Consider the following 26,126-nt stretch of genomic DNA (forward strand, 5'->3'; position numbering starts at 1 on the left):
CCTGTGAGAAGTAGCGGGATCGTTGATTATATTCTCCACTCACCGTTTGCCTTGGTGCAATTATACAGAAACAAGAGTGTTGTCAGTGAGTCCATCGCCCATGGACTTCCTAAACTTCACTGTGTGTTTGGATACAGAGAGATCAAGGGGCAGCAAATCTTTTGATGTGCTGCAGTCAGCAAAAGTTCTTGATTTTGCTATGCAGCAAAGATGGAAAGATGAGGTGAGAGATGGAAAAAAAGCTTCGTAATCCTTGATGCCTTCTCTGAAGATTGAATTCAGGACCTTCAGATTATGACACTGATGCACTGCTTGCTGCACTGAGAAGGCACTTACCAGGTATGGAGCCAGGCAGCACCACCAAGTTGGACAGCTTGCAAGGTATTGAATGCCATAAAATTTTGCATTAAAAAATCCAAGCCAGGTAGGAATCGAACCTAATGTGTTATCCATTGCACCACTGGCCCAGATTATAACGAATTAGTAGCAGTGGGAGGCAGTGGGCATGGCGGAGGTACTAAATAAATACATTGCATCTGTCTTTCCCAACGAAGAAGACACTGCCAGAGTGTCAGTGAAGGAAGATATTGTAGAGATACTGGATTGGCTAAAAATTCATAAGGAGGAGGTACTGGAAAGGCTGGCTGTACTTAAAGTAGATCCGTCATCTGGTCCGGATGGGATGCATCCTCGGTTGCTGAGGGAAGTAACGGTGGAAATTGCAGAGGTACTGGCAAAAAACCTCCAAACATCCTTAGATATGGGGGTGATGCCAGAGGACTGGAGAATTGCAAATTTTACACCCCTGTTCAAGAAAGGGTGAAAGAATAAATCCAGCAACTACTGACCAGTCAGTTTAACCTCGGTCGTGGGGAAAGTTCTAGCAACGATAATCCGGGATAGAATTAGCAGTCAATTGGACAGGGATTAGGGAAAGCCAGCACGGATTTGTTAAAGGCAAATCGTGTTTAATTAACTTGATACAGTTTTTTGATGAGGTAACAGAGAGTCGATGAGGGCAATGCAGTTAATGTGGTGTGTATGGACTTCGAAAAGGTGTCAGATAAAGTGCCGCATAATGGGTTTGTCATCAAGATTGAAGCCCATGGAATAAAAGGGGCAGTAGCAGCATGGATACAGAATTGGCTAAATAACAGGAAACAGAGTGCAGTGGTGAACGGTTGTTTTTCGGAATGGAGGGAGGTGTACAGTGGTGTTCCCCAGGGGTCGGTGCTGGGACCACTGCTTTCCTTGATATACATTAATGACTTGGACTTGGGGATACAGGGCACAATTTCCAAATTCTTGCTCCCAAAATGCTCCACTTCACTGTCATCTGCATTAAAATTCATTGGCCAATTATGCACCCATTTTGCAAGTTTATTAATGTATTTTGTATTTGGTCGCAATCTTCATCAATATTATCCAGACTCCACCCCACCCCGCCAATCTGGTGTCATCTGTAAATTTTGAAATTGTACTTCCGATTCCCGAGTCCAATTCGTTGATGTGAATTGTGAACAGTGGTCCCAGAACCAATCCTTGTGGAGCCCCACTTTCCACCTTATACAGTGTGAGTCGCTACAATTAACCCCACTCTCTGTTTTAGAGCAGTAGTCAAGAGAAACTTCTTTACATAGGGAGTAGGCAGTCTGTGGAATTCACTTCCACGGTTAGTGTTTGGGGCACACAGTTCTGTAATGACAAGTGGTCCTCATGTTTTTATCCAAGACAGGCCTCAGCCCAGTCATTTACACTAAATGCTGGTGCAATAGTTCAAGCTCAGAGGTGCCAGGTATCGGGAGCAACAGTAGCTGTAAATAAAATCTAAATGTAAGTAAATACCAATATAGTTCATCTTCATCTATTTCGAGTTTGATAACTTTTGCTGAATGTGGCCCAGGCCAAGTGCCAGGATATCAGGTCAGGTTCACCATAGGAAATGAGTTTGACATCCCTGAGATAGACAATGTGAACCGGATTACCCTCATCCACTAACCCAGCAACTTCTTCAAAAAACTCAAGCAAGTTTGTAAGACACCATTTTCTTTCCCAGAAGCCGTGTTGAGTATCTCTAATGGCTCCCTCTCTTTCCCCGTGATCATAAACAGCATCTCTTAGGATCCCTTCAAGCATCTTCCCTCTGATCGAGGTCACACTGATGGGCCTGTCATTCCCCGGCTCTGATTTGTCCCCTTAATGAAAATGGGAACTACATGAGCTACCTTCCAATCTCAGGGAACAATTCCTGACTGTATTGAGCTGTTGAAGGTACAGGCAAGGGGCTCACAGAGCACCCGTCCCATCTCTTCAAACACCCGGGGGTGAATATCATCTGGACCTGGAGCACAATGCATTTTGAGAATTCATATTTTATCCAAAGTGACATCCCGTTCTATTTTAATATTTATGATGTTATTGTTGACAGCACATCCCACAGCTGGAATCTGAGCCTCATCCACAGGAGTGTAGACTGATGAGAAATTGTCATTCAACAGCTCTGCCATAGCCCGGGAATCTGTCCTGAACTGTCTTTCAGTGGCCCTAAAGCATCTTTAATGGTCTTCTGACTCCTGACGGAGCTGGAAAGACATTTGCTATTATTCTCAGAATTGGGCACCATCTTCTTTTCCAAAGATCTCTGAGCTTCTCTAATGGCTGCTTTTGTCTCCCTCGATTGTGGGTGATATTTGACCCAATTCTCCTGTAAACTGAATTCATCCTGATCCGATCTGGGTTAAATGTAAGACAGTTCGGGGAGTCAGGAATCATTCACCGCTAGACCCACACTGAGAGGGAAAACCCCAGACGGTTCCTTAGTAAGGATTCCTCTGGTACCTCAGCATATCTTTGTCAGCTATCTTACAGTCCACTCCTGGAGGCCCCACTCCCTGAGCCTACAACCTTCAGCAGGGTCAGAGGTGGAGTTCCGCAGTGGGAGTGATCCCAGAGTAACTGTCGGGATCGCCCCCACCCTGTGGATGGTCCGGATCGTGTATTTTTAGTGATCCTGGTGTCTAACACGCACACATCAATAAAACCGGGAATTCTGGAAACACACTGCAGGTCCTTCTTTATCTGGAGATCGAACGACTGTTGTATAATTGTACCAGCAGTTAACAGGCTCCTGGGAACTCCTCCCTCTGCTATTTTCATGCAGACTTCAACCCATTTATTTTAAACGGGTTTATTTTAAATGAGTGAACACCTGCCTTAAATGGTAGACTCAGGACTGTCACACAAACGGGTTAAATCTTCATAGAATAATTACCACAGTCATTTTTAGACTGGACGCCGAACGGTGACTTTTCTGTCAGTGAAGAGAGACGAGAAAGACCAAAGTGCCGTTTGCCCCTCTCAGTGTGGCCCTGAAGGACTGTGTCCAGGCTGAATTTCTGTTCCCACCGGACGATCCTCCCCCCAGATTGTCCTTTCTGAGCTCCAGTCAGGTGATGCTAAACACTCAGGTGGGAAAGACCAAAATCGACAACAAGGGTTTAAAATAATGCTGATTTATTTCACAAATATCCTGAATATTAAACTCCAGCCCAGTTATAGGGGTTATTAACATCAGGAGAAACAAACCCCAACTGTCACAATGAACATGGTTCAGTCCTGGATGGGATTAACAGCAGAATCCAACCCCTGCAGTCATATGTGAACTCGCTGGTGTCTCAGCACGTGTGATGACTGAGTGAATCCCTTCCCACACACGGAGCAGGTGAACAGTCTCTCAACCAATGGGCATGCGTTGATGTGTCAGCAGTTCATTGGTGCTCTTCTCACAGTCACTGAGTTAAAAGGTCACTCAATCGTGTGAACAAGTGGATGTTTCAGAAGGTGGGATGAATTAGTGAATCCCTTCCCACACACGGAGCAGCTGAACAGTCTCTCCCCAGTGTGAGTGCGTAGATGTCTCAGCAGATAATTTCTGATTTTAAATCTTTTCTCACTGTCAGAACATTTAAACGTCTCTTATCAGTGTGAACTCGCTGGTGTGACAGAAGGAGGGATGACCGAGTGAATCTCTTCTTTCACACAGAGCAGGAGAACGGCTTCTCACCAGTGTGGGTGCGTTGGTGTGTCAGCAGGTGGGATGATTGAGTGAATCTCTTCCCACACACAGAGCAGGGGAACGGTCTCTCCCCAGTGTGAACTCGCTGGTGTGTCAGCAGGGTGGATGACTGAGTGAATCCCTTCCCACACACGGAGCAGGTGAACGGCCTCTCCCCAGTGTGGGTGCGTTGGTGTGACAGCAGAATACTTTTGCTTTTAAACCTCTTCTCACAGTCCGAACATTTAAAAGGTCTCTCATCAGAGTGAACTCGCTGGTGTGTCAGCAGGGTGGATGAATGAGCGAATCCCTTCCCACACACGGAGCAGGTGAACGGCCTCTCCCCAGTGTGAATGCGTCGATGAGTTTCCAGCTCTGAAGGGTAATTGAATCCCTTCCCACAGTCCCCACATTTCCACGGTTTCTCCATGGTCCGGGTGTCCTTGTGTCTCTCCAGGTTGGACGATCAGTTGAAGCCTCGTCCACACACAGAACACGTGTACGGTTTCTCCCCACTGTGAATGGTGCGGTGTTTTTTCAGGCTGTGTAACTGGTTAAAGCTCTTTCCACAGTCAGTGCACTGGAACACTCTCACTCGGGTGTGTGTGTGTCTCGGTGCTTTTCCACTCACACTGATGTTAGAAATCTTCTCCTACAGATAGAACAGACAAATGTTTCTCTTTCCACATTCAAAGGCCGATGATATTCAGGTCCTGATGAATCGAGTGACTCTGTCAGATCTTGACGTGATCTTTGGTTTGAGTTTCCTGTCTGCAAATCCTCCCCTGTAAAAGGAGTTTATAAAAGTTATCAATGTAAGTACAGGATAGAAATTCAGATCAGATAACTCGGCTTTCTATGAAACATTATTTCTTCTCTCATTCCTCAAAGCTGTAAATCCCCGTCCCACACACTCTCCCTCCTCCCTGTGCTGAAATCCAAACCCATCGCATCATCTTTCAGTGGCCCTAAACCATGAGTGAAAGGGTGAGAGAGGAATGTGAGAGTGAATGTGAGAGAGTGAGAGAGTGAATGTGAGAGTGATTGTGAGAGAGAGTGTGTGAGTGTGAGAGAGTGAGTGTGAGTATAGCAGTGGACTCGGTGTGGAAAATGAAGTGGGGCAGGTGGAGCATGTTTCAATGGGGCAGCAGTGATCATAATCTCATTAGGTTTAGAACAGTTATGGAAAAGGACAGGGGACAGTCAAATGTGAAAATTCTTAACTGGAGGAGGACTAATTCCAGTGAGTTAAAAAGGGATCTTGTCCGTGTGGACTGGAATCAAAAATTGGCAGGCAGAACAGTAATTCAACAGTGGGAGGCCTTCAAGGAGGAGTTGGTTCAGGTGCAGAGTGGACAGATTCCCATGAGGAGGAAAGGAACGGCATCCAAAGCCAGAGCTCCCTGGATGACTGAAGATATAGAGATCACCATTTCTCCTTCATTTACAGACTCTCCCTGACTGATCACTGTTTCTCCTTCATTTACAGAAGGTCCCTGACCGATCACCATTTCTCCTTCATTTACAGACTCTCCCTGACCGATCACCATTTCTCCTTCATTTACAGACGGTCCCTGACCGATCACCATTTCTCCATCATTGATAGATGCTCCCCGACTGATCACCATTTCTCCTTCATTTATAGACGCTCCCTGATCGATCAACATTTCTCCTTCATTTACAGACTTTCCCTGACCGATCACCATTTCACCTTCATTTACAGACGCTCCCTGACCGATCACCATTTCTCCTTCATTTACAGACGCTCCCTGACCGATCACCATTTCTCCTTCATTTACAGACGCTCCCTGACCGATCACCATTTCTACTTCATTTACAGACGCTCCCTGACCGATCCCCATTTCCCCTTCATTTCCCGGCGGGTAGTGAGGGGGGGATAATGTTCACTGTTTTATATTCGGGTCTGGGGCCGCACTCGGGGTTTGTAAAGCCTGAGCCTGGGCCTGAGCCCGGACCCGGGCCCCGGGGTTTATTGAGCCTCTTGCTCCGATCCTCTGACCTGCACCGAACGCGCTCCTCCCGCAGCCTCGACTGGCCGCGCATGCTCAGGACACACTGACCGATAATGAGTCACTACTGCGCCTGCGCACCGGGCTCCACTGATTCAGATAGGGCACAATCTGAACCGCGCTGCATGCTGGGTGATGCAGCCGCCATTGATGCTCTTAATATCAGGCCGAAAAACAAAGACATTGGAAGCAGGGCGAGCGCTTTTGGACCAAGGAAAATGAAACAAACTGAAAGCCCAGCCCTTCGTGTCATTTAAACCGGCACAAACACACAGCATAGAAGCCCCCCCCCCCCACTTTGGTGAACTCCAGATAATATTTTTTTCATTTACTTTTATTAATTTCGTTTTATTAATTGTTGCAACTGACGGGTTCAATTAATGTTTATTTTCCAACTGCATCACAGGACCGTCAGTTTCACCATTAACCCCGCCCTGGTGATTCAGGAGATATCCGGACCAATTGGAGCAGCAGGAATTTATCGGAATTTCCAGTAATGAGTGGGGTGCCGCAGCGATCAGTGCTGGGGCCTCAACTATTTACAATATATATTCATGGCTTGGATGAAGGAACAGGGTGTCTTGTGGCCAAATTTGTTGATGATACAAAGAAAGGTGGATAAGCAAGTTGCGATAAGGACACAAATTGTCTGTAAAGAGATATTGACAGGTTAAGCGGATGGGCAAAAAATTGGTGGATGGAATATAATGTGGGAAAATGTGAAGTCATCCCCTTTGGGAGGAAAAATAAAAAAGCAAAATATTATTTGAATGGAGAAATACTACAAAACGCTGCCGTACAGAGGGACCTTGGTGTCCTCGTACATGAAATATAAAAAGTCAACATACAACTGCAGCAGGTAATCCGGAAGACATACGGAATATTAGCCTTTATTTCCAGCAGGATGGAGTATAAAAGCAGGGAAGTCATGCTACAACTGTACAGGGTGCTGGTGAGACCACATCTGGAGTACTGCGTACAGTTCTGGTGACCTTATTTAAGGAAGGTCATACTTGCATTGGAGGCAGTTCAGAGAAGGTTCACGAGGTTGATTCCGGCGATGGAAGGGTTGAAAGCTGAATAATTTCACCCGTTACACCGTGACACCAGGCAGCAGATTTGCCTCCCGAATTTTCCCTACACGACACTTCAAACCGATGAATCCCTGCTTCAGGAAAGAAGAATTGTGTGTTTGGTTCTTCAGATTTAAAGATGTCGTGCCGGCCGCTTTACCATTTCAGCTCTCGCCAATCGCCCCCTCTCCCTCCTATAAACAAATAAACTCTCGCCTGCTATTGCAAGACGGGAGGCCAGAGGAGCCTCAGTGCCCACATGGGGACACGAAGAAGTCGATGTGTTATGGAACCGGTTGTACCTTGAACTCCAGTCAAAATGTTTAGAAGGTTCAACTACTTTAGATGGCGCTGAAACTCACAACCCCAGCATTTCTCGAGTGTATAATTATTGTAGAAATAACGCGCGCTGACCGATTGCTCCACTGGAGCCGCGCACGGTCTGTGTCCCCAGTGCTCCCATCAAACAGCTTCATCCTCGGTCTCTCAATTATCACTTCCTGATCTTTCCCACACAGAAACCTCCAACCAAGAGGCGATTCGTTAAACATCCGCAGATCTTTAAAAGCCGTGGAATCTGAAACAAAACCCCAGACAATAAGAACTTTTAATTATATTATTATTATTAACGTAAGGACAATTATTTTCATGCTACTTTGAGGATTTGGGGAAATTGGGAGCTGAAACTAAGAAACTCTCTCTGGGCTGTCGTTGATTGAAGAGATGGGCGTTATTTCATTTGAAAACCGAGAATATGAACTTCCTGATGGAGAAGTGTGACAGAAGATTGTGGTTAGTGGCAGTTGCCAGGGAGATCGAGAGGAGAGGGAGAAATGTCAAAGTCACAGCTGTGACAGCTCAAGTGCTCTGCTTATCTGTAATATTTAGACAGTAATGTAAAATACAGGACAAACCAGTTTGGTATCGGTTATCAAAAATACTAAAAGTCCCGGGTTCAAAGGCGGATTTGTGAAGAGGGAACTGATTTAACCGCCAGACCGAAATCATTCCCCATGAATCTGAAGCGTCTTGCGGAAAACGGCAGTGCGAACTGTTCTGTTCGTGTCATGACTTGAAAGACCCTCCAATTACCGACAGTATCTTTGAACGAGTTGTGCAGACAAACCGCGATAGAAGCCGCTTTGCACTCGTCAAACGTGTTGGTGACGATATTGGGGTTGATAAGGGTCGATTTCAATTATTTGACATCTCACCATGTGACCCGAAGATTGACGGCAGGATTGAGTTTTTCCTGTCAGTCCTGAATTGAAGGGAAAGGCGCAACAAGCAGGTCAGAGAAATGAAGGGCAGAAAATGTGGGTGAAACTTGCACGAGTGAAAATCCCTGTATGTTGGAAGATTCAGTCCCCATTGGTGGAGAGGATTGGGATTTCAAGCTGTCTCACAGCTCACACACACACCATTGGCTCATTTAATCACCTTCAACAACTCGATTACATCAACACTTAATCTTCTGCACACGAGGAAATACAAACCTTTTCTCTGCAACTTGTCCGCATAATTTAACCATTTTAGCCCCGGTATAATTCTGGTGAATCTGCGCTGCACCCCCTCCAAGGCCAATATATCCTCCCTGAGGTGTGGTGCGTCGAACTCATTTAGTACCTCTGCCATGCCCACTGCCTCCATGAGCAGATCTCCTTTATGGTCCCTATTCGTCCCCGCCCCTCCTCTTACTACCCGTTTCCTGTTAACATGTCTGTAGAAGACTTTTTGATTCACTTTTATGTTTCCCGCTTCATCTTACTCTCTATCTCTCTTATTATCCAGGGAGCTCTGACTTTATTTGCCCTACCTTTCTACCTCGTTGGAATGTACCTTCTCTATACCCGAATCATCTTTTTAAAAGCCGCCCACTGTCCAATTATAATTTTGCCTGACAATCTTTGATTCCAATTTACCGGGGCCAGATCTGTTCTCATCCCACTGAAATTGACCTTCCTCCAATTGAGTACATTTACTTTAGAGTGGACAGTGTCCATTTCCATAGCTATTCTAATCCTTATGATACTGATCGCTGCTCCCTAAATGCTCCCCCACTGACACTTGCTCCACTTGGCCCGCCTCATTCCCTTGAACCAAGTCCAGCAATGCCTCCTTCCTCAGTGGGCCAGAAACGTACTGGTCGAGAAAGTTATCCTGAACACATTTCAAAAATTCTTCCCCTTCTTTGCGCCTTATATTATTGTTATCTCAGTCTATATTAGGATAGTTGAAATCCCCTGTTATCACTACTCTATGGCTTATGCACCTCTCTATAATTTCCCTGAAAATTTGCTCCTCTATATCCGTCCCACTGGCTGGTGGCCAAAAGAATACACCAAGTAATGTAATCGCACCTCGATTGTTCCTTAACTCGAACTCAGTACCCAGGAGAAATTCCCTCCTTCCTGGGAACTTTTTGTTAAGCAGAAGTTAGCAGCAAAAAGTGTTCGTGGTGGGACTGAGAAATGCTGAAACATCCGGCACCCGGTAAAACAGAGCTCCAAGTGTCGGTTTAAATAAAGTCCTGAACTGACAAAGCGGAGGGCAGATGAGGATTGAATTAAATCCCAATTCAATGAATCTAAACAAGGTTTAAATAAGTGAACCTGTCAGGAGTGGGATTCCTGAGCTTGTGTGTGAGCTGAAACTGGATCGGTCCCGTTCTGTAAAGACTGAATGGCAGGCGGCTCCCAGACAGGGCTCAGGCCGGGACTGGCAGCTCTCCGCTGGGAACGGCTGGATTGGAGAGCGGGGCTCCTGCGGTGTTGCTGCTGCTGCTTCCGCCTCTTCGAGTCCCTGTGGCGGTCGGTACCGATTTCCCTCCTATGGATCCGGCTCCAGGTGGGCGCTGTGGACCTCGTGGCGCAACGGTAGCGCGTCTGACTCCAGATCAGAAGGACGCGTGTTCGAATCACGTCGGGGTCATTGCATTTTCGCAACGTTTCAGTGTCACTCTGTTTTATCGCTGGGCAGTCTTTCAGGGATGGTCTGTTCACTGTGTGTAAAATAATATTTATCACAGAATGAACACACCACAGAAGGAGGCCATTCAACCCATCAATCCCTTACCTGCCTTTTGTAAGACCAATCCCATTGGTCCCATTCCCCGTCCCTTTCCCCGTGGCCCTGCATTTTCCCCTTCAAGTATTTATCAAATTCCTTTTTAAAAGCCACGATTGAATCTGCTTCCACCGCCCTTTCAGGCAGCGCATTCCAGATCATAACCATTCGCTGCGTAAAAAAGATTTTCCTCATGTCGCCTTTGGTTCTTTTGCAATCACCTCAAATCTGTGTCCTCTGGTTCTCGACACTTCCGCCAATGGGAACAGCTTCTCTTTATTAACTTTCTCTGAACCCTTCATGACTTTGAACACTTCTATCAAATCTCCTCTGAACCTTCTCTGCTCGAAGGAGAACAACCCCAGCACGGGGTAAATGCGGTCAATTAGCTTCAATTTATTTATTTGGGCATTAAACAAAATGTGAAAGACTGGCGAGGCGTTGTGTGAACGGAGCTCACTGCTTTAAGACAATAAATCCAATCACTGCGTGGGCGCTGGGTTCAAATCTCACTACTGATAGAATTTCTGGCAATGTTCATTTTGACCTGTTCGCAGAAAACCCGATTGTCGTGCGATGGAGCAGAGGATGTGAAAGAAGCTGAAAGTGGAAGTGCAGATATTAGTTTCATCACAGTGACTGGACACGTTTCCACAGGTAAGGACCTCTCACCTTAAGATTCTTTCCAGCAGAGTGGGACAGGTGATCAGAGTGACCGGGCTCCAGCGGCGCAATCGGTCAGTGCGTGGTTCTTATCTGACAGGACAGGGTCAGGAAATACCGAGGTTGTTAATTCGAGTCTCACCGAGATCAAACAATCCTTTTGCTTGTGAACATTTTGACCGGAGGTGAAGGTACAATTGGTTTGTTCCAAAATGCATCTACTTATCTGAATTGCCATGTGGTTCCTCCGGATAACGCTGTTGCAATAGCAGATGAGATGTTCAGTATTACTTGTTTACAGGAGGGACGCTGCGGTTTTGGAGACACAAACTATGATTTTGATCCATCTACAAATCGTGGGATTTAACTGGAGCTTTGAACCAGCGCCTTAGACCGCTCAGCCAGGATACTTTCCAACCTGCACTTCAGGAGCTAGTTTTACAGGAATAGAATTACTACAAGCAAGAATTCTACCCCTCCAGCACCAATGCTCACACGGCAGCAGGATGCATGTGTCCAGTTAGAAACCTGTCTGAAGGAACATTCAGTCTGACAGAGCCGGAAGTCCAGCAGATTGACTTTCGGTCTGAGCAGATGTTGAGTCTCCTCCAGTTCAGAGTGGATTTAGAATCATAAATCCGGGTGTGACTGGAGCCACTTGTGTAAGATGAAGTGTCGGGGGCAGTTTCCCGTCCTTGACGGACATCAATGATCCGGTTGCGGTTTTGCTGCAAAATTTCACTTCCCAGCTCCCGAACTAAAATCCAACTCTGGTGGGACTCGAACCCACAACCTTTGAATGTCCCCTCCGATTATTAAGTAGAAGTCCAACACGCTATCCATTGCACCACAGAGTCAGTTATGCCATTTGAAGGAGAGCGGGGATCCTGTGCTGTGGTTGAGGCGGTCAGGCCGCTCCTCTTTCCGCCTCTCACATTCCGAGAGCCGGGGCGGCAGTCTGCACCGATCGCCCTCCAATGGATCCGGCTCCAGCCGCTTGTTGTGGGCCTGGTGCAAGAACAGTCGCGTCTGACTCCACATCAGAAGGCTGCGTGTTTTGAACCAGGTTGAAATCACAACATTTTCACTGTGTCTCAGGGTCCTGCCGACTGATTTTAGATCGGGACAGTGTTTTAGCGATGGGATGTTCAGTGTTTGTGCAACAATATCAAAATTAAATTTGACACATTAATAAGCTTTTTGTTCTATTACTTTCTATTTCCACCCTCTCCAGTTTTATGTAGAAACAGTTAACAATGTTTAAGGGATGTGGTGTGCAGTGTTTGTGGAATCAGTGTAATTAAATTTGATACTTTCATCTGTTCCTTCTCCAACCCAGACTCTTATCATTAGATTTGTACCTTCACCCTGTTTAAAATAGGTCACTCAGTGATAGAAATAAATCAGTCACAACCCCGAAACCTCAGCGGGTATATTTGTTCCAATACTTTGTGACGGTCTTGATTCCCATTCAAATTTTCAATCAGCAATTCCCAACGGGTGTTTTGGGTTTGACAAACTAATTTAAGTACTTGACTGGTTCCTGGAAATGATCCAGTGGGGATTTCCTCACCGGTACAGATATAGAAATAAATGCATTCCATCATTTCACAAATTACAGTTGTGTAAATAAATATATCACGATATCCAACATGGAAAAGCAACTCTTCGTGTTCATAAAAAAACTTCCACATTTTATTTTATTAATCCACTTACGTTTCAATGTAGAACATATATTCAGAGCATCCCTCTAAACTTAAAGAATGGTAAAACAATTGCAGATTTTACAAACAAATAACACGCCATCGTATAAGTAAGATTAATGCCTACTTTGTGAAAGTTGTATTCTAATTGTCTTTATGATGTTACGAAAAATATTTCTAGATGTACATCCCCAACTTAACGGAGAAACTAAGATGTAAACCAAAAGGATTTTTCAAAAACTATTTGGGGCGATATGATCAGTTCCCCTTCTCCTTTCTTTAATTGTTACCTTTTGCTAATTGTTCATCTTGATCCGTTTGCTTCATTTTTTCCTCAGTCATTTATGGTGAATTTTCTATCTGTTAACATTCTTAAATATTTGATTTGTTTGCTCTCTCCATCTTGAATTGTGAATTGTTGATCTCCATGTTAAAGTCTGAAGCAGAAATGTGTTTATATTCAGGCGTGACTCTGAAGTGTGAGACCGAGAGGTGATGTCGGATGTGTGACCGAGAGAACAACTGCTGGAGGCGGAACTGTCCGTAACCTGACATACCCCGTGTGGCATTGCTCATGGTCGGTCGGATGACAATGTTTTATATTGACTGAACGGCTATGTATATAACACACAACGGATTTACTGCTGCTTTAACTCCACAAAGTATAATCACCATAAATGACCAAAGTCTCAGATCAGTTCGAATTGAATTACTGTTGGTGAGGGGAGTTTGTACATTGGAAGGAGTTTATATATTTACAGCTCCAGGTAAACCTGCAAACCTCCCTCACCTGTAGGTTACGTCACCATGAGGTGTCGACCTTCCTTTGCGCTTCTGGTCTTCTGAAGTGTGATTGAACCTGACCAAAAGTTTCCTATAATTAGTGAGGAAGGAAGGTATCAGTGTAAATGGGAGATATAAACGTGGATGTTTCACTGGGTACCATGGGAACCAGATACACTGCTCATTCCAGTTATTTGTCCAGCAGGAAACAGAAATCATTCTCTTCAACTGTACTCGCCCGAAGGAAAAGGAAACAGTTCTTTGTTTTAGCTTCTTCTGTTGGTTTACGTTCAGTCACCGAGAAAGTGACAGAGAGAGAGACTGAGAGATTGGATTGGCTGTTTCACTTTATAATCAATTATACTTTGTACTTATTGTTAGAGACGGTTCCATCCCAACAATCCTGTGCCTGACCTTCTCATTGATACTCAGATGTGTTCAAAATGAGTTTCAACCAATTTTACAAAAGCTGAACAGCGAAAACTGCTCCGAAACGAGCTTCGCTCAGCAACTCTTCATGGAGATTCGGTTGCTGGTTGTAAGTAAAGAAGTTTGTACAATCAGCCCTCTGGAGCAATATCCTCAAAAGGTGTTTCGGACACATTGTATGAGAGGTCCGCCTGTACAATGCAGGAACATTTACATACTGCAGATCTGGAATCCTTTCCTTGTTGGCTCCGGAACTAATACAAATACCGCTCTGTGTTATTTTGTTGCTTAATTCACAAATTGGGTAAATATCACAAAAGGCCCCGACCAAACGGGCACTTTGAGCAGCTCAGCCACGGAGCCAAATCAAACTGCAACTTCACCACCTCCTCTCACTGATACCTGTCAGATACCCGCCACTGTCTGGTGGAGTTTGAGGCCGTTTGGTACATTTCTATATCTCTTGTCGATTTCGCTGTGTTGACCGACACTGTCTGTATCTCTCGCTGTGTTTATCTCTCTGTGTCAATCTGTGGGTTGATTCTGAATGAAAAATGAAATAAAACACATTAGTCATCAGCTGGGCCAGTGGCGCAATGGATAACGCGTCTGACTACGGATCAGAAGATTGTAGGTTCGACTCCGACCTGGCTCGGATTTAAGCAATTTTCCCTCTGACACTGGGGAACTGAGAATCAAATTTCATAATAAAATATTGTTTATGGTGAATCAGCGAAGAAAACATTCCATTTTCAATGATTTCGGTTCAGTTATGTACAGAATGAAACTGTGACCACAAGTTGTTTGCAACAAGCCGCCTTTTAAGTTGATGTCCGGCTCGCTAACATGCAGTTTTGGTCTCCATACTTAAGAAAAGACATACTTGCTCTCGAGGCAGTACAAAGAAGGTTCACTCGGTTAATCCCGGGGATGAGGGGGCGGACATATGAGGAGAGGTTGAGTAGATTGGGACTCTACTCATTGGAGTTCAGAAGAATGAGAGGCGATCTTATTGAAACATATAAGATTGTGAAGGGTCTTGATCGGGTGGATGCGGTAAGGATGTTCCCAAGGATGGGTGAAACTAGAACTAGGGGGCATAATCTTAGAATAAGGGGCTGCTCTTTCAAAACTGAGATGAGGAGAAACTTCTTCACTCAGAGGGTGGTAGGTCTGTGGAATTTGCTGCCCCAGGAAGCTGTGGAAGCTACATCATTAAATAAATTAAAAACAGAAATAGACAGTTTCCTAGAAGTAAAGGGAATTAGGGGTTATGGGGAGCGGGCAGGAAATTGGACATGAAGCTGAGTTCGGATCGGTCAATGCCCTGTGGGTGGCGGAGAGGGCCCAGGGGCTATGTGGCCGGGTCCTGCTCCGACTTCTTGTGTTCTTTAGATTTGTGGTTGGGATCAGATCAGCCATGATCTTATTGAATGGCGGAGCAGGCTCGAGGGGCCGATTGGCCTACTCCTGCTCCAATTTCTTATGTTCTTATGTTCTAAGTGTGGGCACCGCACTGATAAGCTTCAGGTGCATCCGGGCCTTTCAGACACTTCGTGTGACACAAGAGCTTTCCAATCCCCGCCAGCTCCTGGACACCGAGACTTCCGTTCGAAGCAGCATTCACCGGCAGGAGCGCTATTCCGCTCCCTTTGCCGGTCTGCCTAAAATCCGATGCTAAAATTACAAAGTAGGACGGACAGTAACTGGAAAACAGTTCAACTTTCAGTGTTCAGACTTTGGTGAGAGCTGTGAACAGGACTTTGGGTAAATATAAATTGGGTGTGGATTAGGAGTGCGCTGTTCTGTTATAAACTGTGGGTGTGTATATATGAGTGCGATGTTTATATATGAACTGTGGGTGTGTATATATGAGTGTGATGTTTATATATGAACTGTGGGTGTGTATATATGAGTGAGATGTTTATATATGAAATGTGGGTGTGTATATATGAGTGTGATGTTTATATATGAACTGTGGGTGTGTATATATGAGTGTGATGTTTATATATGAACTGTGGGTGTGTATATATGAGTGTGATGTTTATATATGAACTGTGGGTGTGTATATATGAGTGTGATGTTTATATATGAAATGTGGGTGTGTATATATGAGTGTGATGTTTATATATGAACTGTGGGTGTGTATATATGAGTGTGATGTTTATATATGAACTGTGGGTGTGTATATATGAGTGTGATGTTTATATATGAACTGTGGGTGTGTATATATGAGTGTGATGTTTATATATGAACTGTGGGGTGTATATATGAGTGTGATGTTCATATATGAACTGTGGGTGTGTATATATCAGTGTGATGTTTATATATGAACTGTGGGTGTGTATATATCAGTGTGATGTTTATATATGAACTGTGGGTGTGTATATATGAGTGTGATGTTTATATATGAACTGTGGGTGTGTATATATCAGTGTGATGTTTATATATGAACTGTGGGTGTGTATATATGAGTGTGATGTTTATATATGAACTGTGGGTGTGTATATATCAGTGTGATGTTTGTATATGAACTGTGGGTGTGTATATATGAGTGTGATGTTTATATATGAACTGTGGGTGTGTATATATGAGTGCGATGTTTATATATGAACTGAGGGTGTGTATATATGAGTGCGATGTTTATATATGAACTGTGGGTGTGTATATATGAGTGCGATGTTTATACATGTACTGTGGGTGTGTATATATGAGTGTGATATTTATATATGAACTGTGGGTGTGTATATATGAGTGCGATGTTTATATATGAACTGTGGGTGTGTATATATGAGTGCGATGTTTATATATGAACTGTGGGTGTGTATATATGAGTGCGATGTTTATCTGTGAAGTGCGGATTGACCGGGAGGGGCAATTCCTCCTGGGGTTATATTTTCTTCCAACATAATGACACAAAGTTCAATTTGCAGTGGGACGGAAATCGTTCAGTTGGGAGGGCGTCAGAATAAAGATCTAAAGATCTCGGGTTTCACAAGTTTGAGTTATTTTGTTTCTGCCTCTTTGAATCCCAGAATCATTGAATGGTTTCAGCACGGAGGGAGACCGTTCGGCACTTCGAGTCCGTGCTGGCCCTCTGCAAGAGCAATCCAGCTTGTCACACCGCCCCCCCACTCCCCCAGTTTACCCGTAGCCCTGCATTTTTTTCCCTTCAAGTACTTATCCAATTCCCTTTTGAAAGCCACGATTGAATCTGCCCACAGCACTCACTTAGGCAGTGAATTCCAGATCTTAACCACTCGCTGTGTAAAAGCGTTTTTCCTCATGTTGACTTTGATTCTTTTGCAATCTCCATAAATCTTTGTCCTCTGGTTCTTGACCCTTCCGCCCATGGGAGCAGTTTCTCTCGATCCACTCTGTCTAGAATCTTCATGTTTTTAAAAACATCGACGAAATATCCTCTCAACATTCTCTGCTCTAAGGAGAACAACCCCAGCTTCTCCAGTCTATCCACGTAACTGAAGTCCTTCATTCCTGGAACCTTTCCAATAAATCTGTTCTGCGCCTTCTCAAAGGCCTTCACATCCTTCCTAAAGTGCGGTGCCAAGAACTGGACACAATACTGCAGTTGTGGCCGAACCAGTGGTTTATAAAGGTTCATCATAACTTCCTTCCTTATGTACTCTATGCCTCTATTTGTAAAGCCCGCGATCCTGTATGCTTCTTTAACCGCTTTCTCAATCTGCCCAGCCATCTTTAAAGATTTGTTCACATGAACCCCCAGATTTCTCGGTTCCTGCAGCTCCTTTCGAATTGTGCCCTTCAGTTTATTTCTCCTCTCCTCGTTCTTCCACCAAAATGTATCGCTTCGCACTTCTTTGCGTTAAATTTCATCTGCCATGTTTCTGCCCATTCCACCAACCTGTCTTTGTCCTGTCACTATCCTCCTCACTGTTGTTGGACTGGAAAAATACGCTTGTGAACACAGATCAAAAACCTCCAGCCTCCCCTCACCTAACCTGATATATATATAATAAAGAATGATTAGCCACTCCTATCCTCACAAAAATTCGATAGTTAAATCGCACATGTCGCATTTAGGTAGCAGCAAAGCATGATGGGATACTTGACCATTATGGGAGCAGTTCGTAACCCACACTGTAAGAGCTGACAAAGGCAGGTTTGTTGGATTTATGGCCACCCCCTCGATTATCTCCAGAGCACACTAAGGAATGTTTACTCAAGGACATTGTTTATCCGAACTAACTCACTTCGGATGATTAAGGGAGAAGCGGTGGATATTTCCAAGGTCTCCCCAGCACAAAAGGGAGTGAGGGATGAGCTGCTCAGGACTTGTGAAGACCCCCGCCCAGTCTCAATGTTTGGGACTTATGTGTTTACTGATAAGGGCCCTCCTCAGGAATGTGAGATGTTTAATGTCATGGGACGATCCAAGGTAGCCCCTGACAAGTGAGTGGCAGACTATACCACCCAATGAAACCCACTGTAGTTATGTAAACATGTACCCTCACCTTTCACAGCAGGTGGGTGTTGCTTATTGAAAGGTATAAACATGCTTGTAGTGCTGATGTTCCTTTGAGAGTTAGTCACGAGCTTGAGGAAGCTGACCACTCTCCCTTTGTGCGCAAAGTTTTCGAATAAACTTTAACTTTGTCAGCAGTTCAGTCTCCGTCTGGTTTTGCTCCAAAAATTCGAGTCTAACAGTTGTTGTCAGAAGTGGGATACTGCGCTGCAGGTAGGCTAACGGATCCTGTATTGGAGGGTGCGTGGTATAGTGAAACAGGATAGCCCTGTACTCCAGATGGGGGGTGCCCCTGTATAAAGCCCTCGAGGGTGAGGCCGGTAGCCTATGGTAGGGGCTCGGCTCATCATTGGAGACAGGATTGGCAGTGGCACTTGCCGCAGTATTAAAATTATCCACGTAGTAAAATTCCTCACGGAGACCACGGATTGACGGAATTGACTAGACCTGTAGGTATATAAGATATAGTGTAAGTGTTTGTTTGCTTAGAGTATAAGTTTATGCCGTTATTCCGATACAGTATAAGGTTGGATTTTGAGAGTCACGTGGTGATCGACACGGACAAGGGTGGTGGTTTATCTCAAACACCGAGCCTGAGCCTGAATTAAGAGGACCAAGTCCCACGTGACGGCCAGGATTAAGTAGGCGAAGGGAACGACAACCACCACAGGATCGTGATCCGGGGACCAGTGAGTGTGTATAAATTAGACTATAAGGTGATACGTTTGTGCCGATTAAAGTATAAGATTAGAGTAAAATAAATGAAAGTATAAGATAGAGCATAAGGATATACATAATGATTGACATGAGTAACGAGGGGAAACCCCTTCCTCCGGACGTCCCGGCTCTGCCCACCAGTGTCTCTGTTGTAAAACGAGTCCAAGAGGCTAATTTAAAATATCAAAGTGAAATGATCAGGAACGGATGGAAGGAAACGAGTCCAGTGGTCGATCAAATGGAGTGGTGGGCGGGACACAAGGCTGCTAAACAAATTAATTATGGTACCGTTCTGCTCGCTAGTTGGGCAGATCAGACAGGATATTTAATCGTGGACAAATGGGGGAGACCGTCTTCTCTCCAGGACTTTTTGAGACCTGTAAAAGAGGCTAAAGTTCGAGTTTGCAGCCTTTTTGGATCTGGAAGTGCCAGCAACGGAGGAGTTAGACGATTTACAGGAATGTGGGGGGAATGGTTAAGGCAATGGAGGCTCTGCAGCACAAAACGCCGCAGCCTGAGTGCCTCCCAAATACAACCGTATCTGCCCTTCGGCACCGGTACAACCTGGAAATGGGGAGCCGAAACCCCTGGCCCCTGTCCGAGTAAATCCAAACCCAGCCGGAGGGGCAGCAAATGGGGAAATGGGAGGCAGGGGCACATTGGGGGGAATCTCAGCCTTTAACACCACAGGAGAGATCCAGCCTGATCCCTCTCATAACCGACCTGAAGTGACATAATCCCAATGTCGACGTATGGGCAAAGATACAAAGCGCCGCCCGACATTTTAATCTGTCCATAAAGGACATAAAAGATATCATTGAGGTTAAGTGCCTCTCTGCTGTCTTTGGGGCGTTGCCCCCTTGGGATTTGCAGGTCCCAGCCACTATGGTCGAGTGTGACACCCAATTTGAAGCTCTAAAGACCTGGGTTCAAGATGGATTGGGTAACGGCACTGCCACCTGGACAGAACTCACGGCCCCACGACAAAACCCTGGGGAAGACCCCAGTGCGTATATTGACCGGGTAATTGAACGGTATGAACATTGGGGACAGACCAACGGCATCCCCGCCAAACACAACGATCCAAGATTTATAGATAGCTTAATTCGGGGACTGGATAAACTACACCAAACAGCGCTTAGGATGGGGGCCAGTCCACAGGCCACTGAGGCAGGGCTTCGGGAATGGACTAGTCAGCTTTTCGGGTTCTATCTGACAGACACCCACACTCACCGCCAGGGCCACACCCTACCCGTCCTGCCGTGGATCCTGCACCACACTCGCCCAAAAATTAAAACAGAACCGGTAGCAGTAGCCCGAGAGGATCGTGCCTGCTCTAATTGCCAGGAAACAGGCCATTTATATCGAGATTGCCCCGTGTAAAGGAAACCATGCACCAATCGTGGGCGCCCGGGGCATAGCCAAGCCACGTGTTACGGAAAGGGGGGGGGGAGGGAAGGACAGGGGCCCCGGGGAACCACTCAGGGGTCACAAAGACCAACAAAGGGGGGGTTATCCGACCGTGAATTGGAGGGACTGCGAGCTCTCCTCCTCCCATCTTCCCCTCATCAAGGATTGGACACCACGGCCTCCTCCGTCGGAGGACCGGGGGCCACCCGCCCGTGTCTAAACGTACTGTTAGGAGGCCGGCAGTGTTGTGCTCTTTTATACACGGGAGCCTCGGTGTCGATAACCGACTCAGATTTTCCTACCGTAAAAAAATACATATCAGCGGGGTTAGTGGGGAGAGCGTGATCCATCGCCAGAGCATTCCAATCCCCCTACAGATATCCCCCGGGCCAGGCTCTGGGAAGGTCCCAATAACCAGGGTCTGATTTTGGGAATGGACATCTTGCACCAGATAGAGGCGAACCTGCCTTGAGTGACCACTCACTGCAAATAGGGGGGCCGGGAGGGGGAGGTTTCCCTTTTCAGCAGATTATCCCCAACAGTGTGGGGTGCAGGTCCTCCGACCGATTGAGCGTGCTTGGACGGAGGAAGGGATATGGGGGAAAGTTTGCGCAGTTTACCCTCTCGCATGGGCGACACACAAGCTAGATTTCGGTAGGGCACAGATGGACCCTGTCAGGGTTCACGGACCCTACCACGAGGCTCACCGACAGTATCCCCTTCGGCCGGAGGCCCAACGTGCCGTTGAGTCATTAGTGGGAGATTTGTTAGAAACCGGGATAGTGATTGAGACCCGTTCCCGGACCAACTCCCCCGTATGGCCTGTGCAAAAGCCAGATGGGTCCTGGAGGCTGCCCATAGACTATACGGCCCTGAACAAAGTCACAGATAAACTCCACGCTCGAGTAGCAAACCCCGCTACCATTTTAAACGGCCTCCACCCAGGCCTGTCCATATTTACGGCACTGGACATCCAAAACGGGTTCTGGACCTGTCCTCTGGACGCTGGGTCCCGGGAATGTTTTGCCTTCACTGTGCGGTCCACTCAATATACCTGGACCCGGCTGCCCCACGGATTCCACCATTCCCCCATTATTTTCCACGAGTCTGCAAAAGGCTCTCCAACCGGCAATGGTGGATGCCCGCATGCAAACCCCCGCCTGTCTCCAGTGTGTAGACGACTTTCTCATCAGAAGCCCTTCACCCTCAGATCATTTAGACGCCCTAACATGTGTCTTGGAGACGCTAATCGTCGGAGGTTTTAAACTGAATCCGACTAAGGCCCAGGTGGGGCTCACATGGGTTATCTATCTGGGTCAGATCATCTCCCCAGAAGGGAGAACGTTAACCCACAAGAGGGTCCGAGCACTTTTACAAATGCCGCGACCGGCGACCGTCGACCGTCTCCGTCCTGCGGAGTGTAATGGGTTTGTTCAATTACTGCCTCACGTACGTAACTGACTTCACCGAATTGGCAAGTCCCATAAACAACCTCCTAAAGGGAGGGCCCCCGGGAGAGGCGAGACTGGATTGGACACCTGAGGCAGTCGAAGCTTTTGAAATGGTCAAAATCACTTTGGCTAATGCACCTGCCCTCGGTCTCCTGGACCCTGCAAAACCCTCCCATTTGTGGAATTGGGTGGGCAATCGGGCATATAGTGCGGTGGTGGGACAATTCCGGGACGATCACATCCGGCCGGTGGGGTACTATTCCTGCCCAATACCACCCTCTATGACAGGACAGCCTCCATATCTGGCCGCCACCGACTGTGCGGCACCGGCTGTAGAAGCAAGAGAGCCCATGGTTGGTCCCGGTAAAGTTATCGGACACACCCGTCACAGCCTCGTTAAACTCCTCACAGGCAGCGTAAAAACAACTTCCAATCAGGGGCGTGCGAGATGGGAGGCGTGTTTGTTCGGTCAGGGGATCCGGATCGAGGTGATAACTGACCCTCGAACGAACCCGGCGTCTTTCCTGATTGATGAAGGGACTCCTCATGATTCACGACTATTTTACGCTCCTAGAGTCAGGGACCTCTCCTTACGGAACCCATAGTCCGGGCCTGTTTAGAAATGTCTGTAGACGGGTCCAGCTTTTACCACGAGGGCCGACGGGTCAACGGATGGGCCGTGGTGGGTCCGTCAGGACAGACTCTTGCTCAAGGGGCCTTGGGAACGGAGGAGGGGGGCAACTGGCAGAGATCACCGCGCTCACCAAAGCCCTCCAATTGGCGGACGGGGCAACGGCGAACATATACACTGACAGCCAGGATGCTTACTCTGTCGTCCATGACTATTCGCGTCTCTGGCAGCGACGAGGCTGTTTGACTACCTTAGGCCACTCAATTAAACACGGCCCCTGCGATCGCCGAGCTTATTCGGGCAGCGGATGGTCCCACCTTGGGGGCTGTCATTAAGATTCGGGCCCATCAGACGGAGGAGACCCCGGAAATCAGAGGGATCCGGGCTGCGGACTTGGCCGCTAAGCAGGCGGCCTCCACCCTCCCTGTGACGGCTCTTAATTCTGCAGAGGGGAAGCACAAGGGAAGGGTTCCGAAGCTAGCGAGGTAACAAGTGAGTCCCTCCTAACCGCGTACCTCTCTGAGTCCCCCGAGAATATCCACCTCTGGGTGCAAGAGGGAGCACATCAAGACGCCCAGAGGTTTTGGCGTCATGAGACCCGGTATGCGGTCCCTGGAGCCTTTAGACGAGCCCTGGTACAATCCGACCATGAACCCACACACCTGGGAGGGTACAAATTATACTACCTCATAGCTGACACCTGGTGGTGGCCCGGCCTGGCCAGGGAAATCCACGAGTCCGGGCGCTTCTGTTTGCCCTGTCTCCAAACGGGAATTGCCCCCTCCCTCCCAGTGGCGGGTACAGCCATGTTTTTGTCATCATTGACCATTTCACTCGCTGGGTGGAGGATTTCCCGACCAGGGGGAATACGGCCGAAGCAGCAGCAAAAATCCTAGCCATGGAGGTCATTCCTCGCTGGGGAGTGTCCTACCAGATAGGTTCGGATCAGGGAACTCATTTCACCGGCAAGACAATGAAACAGGCTTTGGCTCTTTTGGGGGTCCGACAGCGGTTCCACATCCCCTGCCATCCTCAATCGTCTGGAATGGGAGAGGGAATGAACCGCACGCTAAAACAATCCATCAGTAAAATCATCCTGCAGACCGGTAAAGGGTGGAACACCGTCCTCCCCGCTAATCTTTGGCGATTACGGGCCACGCCAGCCAAAAGCACCGGCTTTACACCATTCGAACTAATGACTGGACGGGCCATGGTGTTACCCCAAGACGCACCCCCACTGGGCACAGGGGACACCTCCCAGTTCCAAAACACCCTCCTGACATACCTGCGTCTGCTCAGTGAGACCAACCAGGCTAACCATTTCCGGGTCCAGCATTTACAGGAGGCACACTATCTCTCTAGATGTCAGCGTCTCCCTCCTCAAGCTGATTGCTGCAGCATGAACGGATCGGACTGGATTGGAACAGGACGTGTGGAGGGGTTAACAGATGCGTAATAAATCGTTAAGAATAATGCGAATCAACTCTCTTGTTTTTTTTCCAGGACCAAGGTCAGAAGATCGAGTCAATTGTTTAGGATGTTCTGTATCTCTCTCTCTGCCTTACAGGTACACGGGCCGGCCCCAGTACTGCCACCGCTACCGGACATATTGACTCTCCAACTATTGGTTACCCAGGCTGGAATATTTCCCTCCTCTTCATCCTCCTCTCTGTTTCTTTCCTCTTTTCCCAGGTCTATCGGACCCCTCTTCGCCTACCCCGGCCCAGCACTGGTCCCTGAATCTGGGACACTGGCGACTTTGACACTATGAATTGGTCTGTATCAGGGATGATAGGATTGTTGGGACTGCTGGTTTATGGGCGGGCAGCTACTGACTCGGAGTTAGAATGGTGCCGGGACGAGTTTGGTACACACACGTGCTATCTGGATGATAGCCGAGGTGGGTATGTGTTCGTTACGCTACTTAATGTGTGCCATCCCCAGTCCGGAGTTTAGCTTCACCCCGGAAAATCCTGTACGAATTGGACATGAGGAGCTGGTGGACATACGCCAGGACAACACGACCTTTCTTCCAGTGTCTGAAGACATTAGGAACGACGTATGGAACTACATCAACACGATTGGATATCCAATACCTCCATTGCCCGAACACCTGAGACAGTTACGAGAGAAGGTTGAACATTCCCAGCAGGTGTATTATACCATGGAACAGGGGAGCAAGGAGTTGAGGAAAGACATAGACGCGATCAAGGTGACCATGTGGTGGGATGTCTTATGGGACTGGGGACTAAATGGACAGATTCACCCACGGATCCAACTAATTTCCCATGTTTTGGTCATGGTGCAGTTAATACTGGTCTCTATTCTGCTATGTATGGCACGTAAGAAATGTAAACGGGCTGTGGCAAAACATCTGGCTGGACAGGAGGTTAAAACAGCTGGTGCATGCGCCCCTCCCCACCCGTGCTTCAGACGATTTCAGCCGCTTGTGGGAAAAATCAAGTGTGTGGGTGAGGAGAGCAGCAGGAGATTGAATCGGGAATGGTTTTAATGTAAATGACTAATTACCCTCTTTTGATGCAGACCCGGTGCCTCGACGGGCGGCCGCCTGGACAGGACTCATGTCGGATCATATGTGACCAATAGAGGATCCCCCTGGAATAGCCAGTGGGCTGGAGAGGGGAGAGGGGGAGTAAATTATGTTGATTATTATACAAAACCTCAGTCACTTGCGCTCTTGCTTTTCCCTGAATAATCCAATGTCCAGGTTTGGAGGGGGGACTGTTGGACTGGAAAATAGGCTTGTGAACAGAAATCCAAAACCTCCAGCCTCCCCTCACCTAACCTGATATATATATGTATATATATTAAAGAATGATTAGCCACTCCTATCCTCACACACACAAGTAGTTAAATCGCACATGCAGCATTTAGGTAGCAGCAAAGCATGATGGGATACTTGACCATTATGGGAGCAGCTTGTAACCCACACTGTAAAAGCTGACAAAGGCAGGTTTGTTGGATTTGTGTCCACCACCTCGCTTATCTCCAGAACACACCAGGGAATGTTTATCCAAGGCCGAAGCCGACATTGTTTATCCGAACGAGCTCACTTCAGATGATTATTGTAAACAATTTTACAACACCAAGTTATAGTCCAGCAATTTTATTTTAAATTCACAAGCTTTCGGAGATTTTCTCCTTCCTCAGGCAAATGTTTCAAGATCTCCTTGAAGCCTACGCATTTATACATATTGAACAATACATGGTGTTTACAGACTGCCCCTGCAACTGCCCGTTGCCAAGGCAATCACCGTGTTCAGACAGAGAGGTGTTACCTGCAGAACCTCCGAATACACATTCAACAAAAAAACAAACAGGGAAAAAAAACAGAGAAAAAAAAACACAGAGAGAGGCAGAAACATCCGGAAGGCAGAGAGAGCCAGCAAATGACCCATTATATTAAAAACAGATAACATTTGTTCGCTGGTGGGGTAACGTGTAGCGTGACATGAACCCAAGATCCCGGTTGAGGCCGTCCTCATGGGTGCGGAACTTGGCTATCAATTTCTGCTCGACGATTTTGCGTTGTCGTGTGTCTCGAAGGCCGCCTTGGAGTACGCTTACCCGAAGGTCGGTGGATGAATGTCC

General features: G+C 46.9%; 3 non-coding genes and 1 pseudogene across 3 annotated transcripts; 2 read left to right on the plus strand and 2 right to left on the minus strand.

Annotated features, from left to right (window-relative positions):
• The window catches only part of LOC137310667 (zinc finger protein 229-like), a 90,346-nt pseudogene extending 77,415 nt beyond the window's left edge, over window positions 1-12,931 (minus strand).
• On the plus strand, window positions 10,017-10,088 carry trnaw-cca (transfer RNA tryptophan (anticodon CCA)). The gene has a single exon. It is a non-coding gene; the product is annotated as a tRNA-Trp (tRNA).
• trnar-ucu (transfer RNA arginine (anticodon UCU)) lies at window positions 11,652-11,743 on the minus strand. The gene is given in 2 exon segments: window positions 11,652-11,687; window positions 11,707-11,743. It is a non-coding gene; the product is annotated as a tRNA-Arg (tRNA).
• Window positions 12,932-14,383: 1,452 nt separating the features above from the next.
• trnar-acg (transfer RNA arginine (anticodon ACG)) lies at window positions 14,384-14,456 on the plus strand. Its single transcript has one exon. It is a non-coding gene; the product is annotated as a tRNA-Arg (tRNA).
• The last annotated feature ends 11,670 nt before the right edge of the window (window positions 14,457-26,126 follow it).

Source organism: Heptranchias perlo, unplaced genomic scaffold (assembly GCF_035084215.1).
Source record: "Heptranchias perlo isolate sHepPer1 unplaced genomic scaffold, sHepPer1.hap1 HAP1_SCAFFOLD_269, whole genome shotgun sequence".
Lineage (NCBI taxonomy): Eukaryota > Metazoa > Chordata > Chondrichthyes > Hexanchiformes > Hexanchidae > Heptranchias > Heptranchias perlo.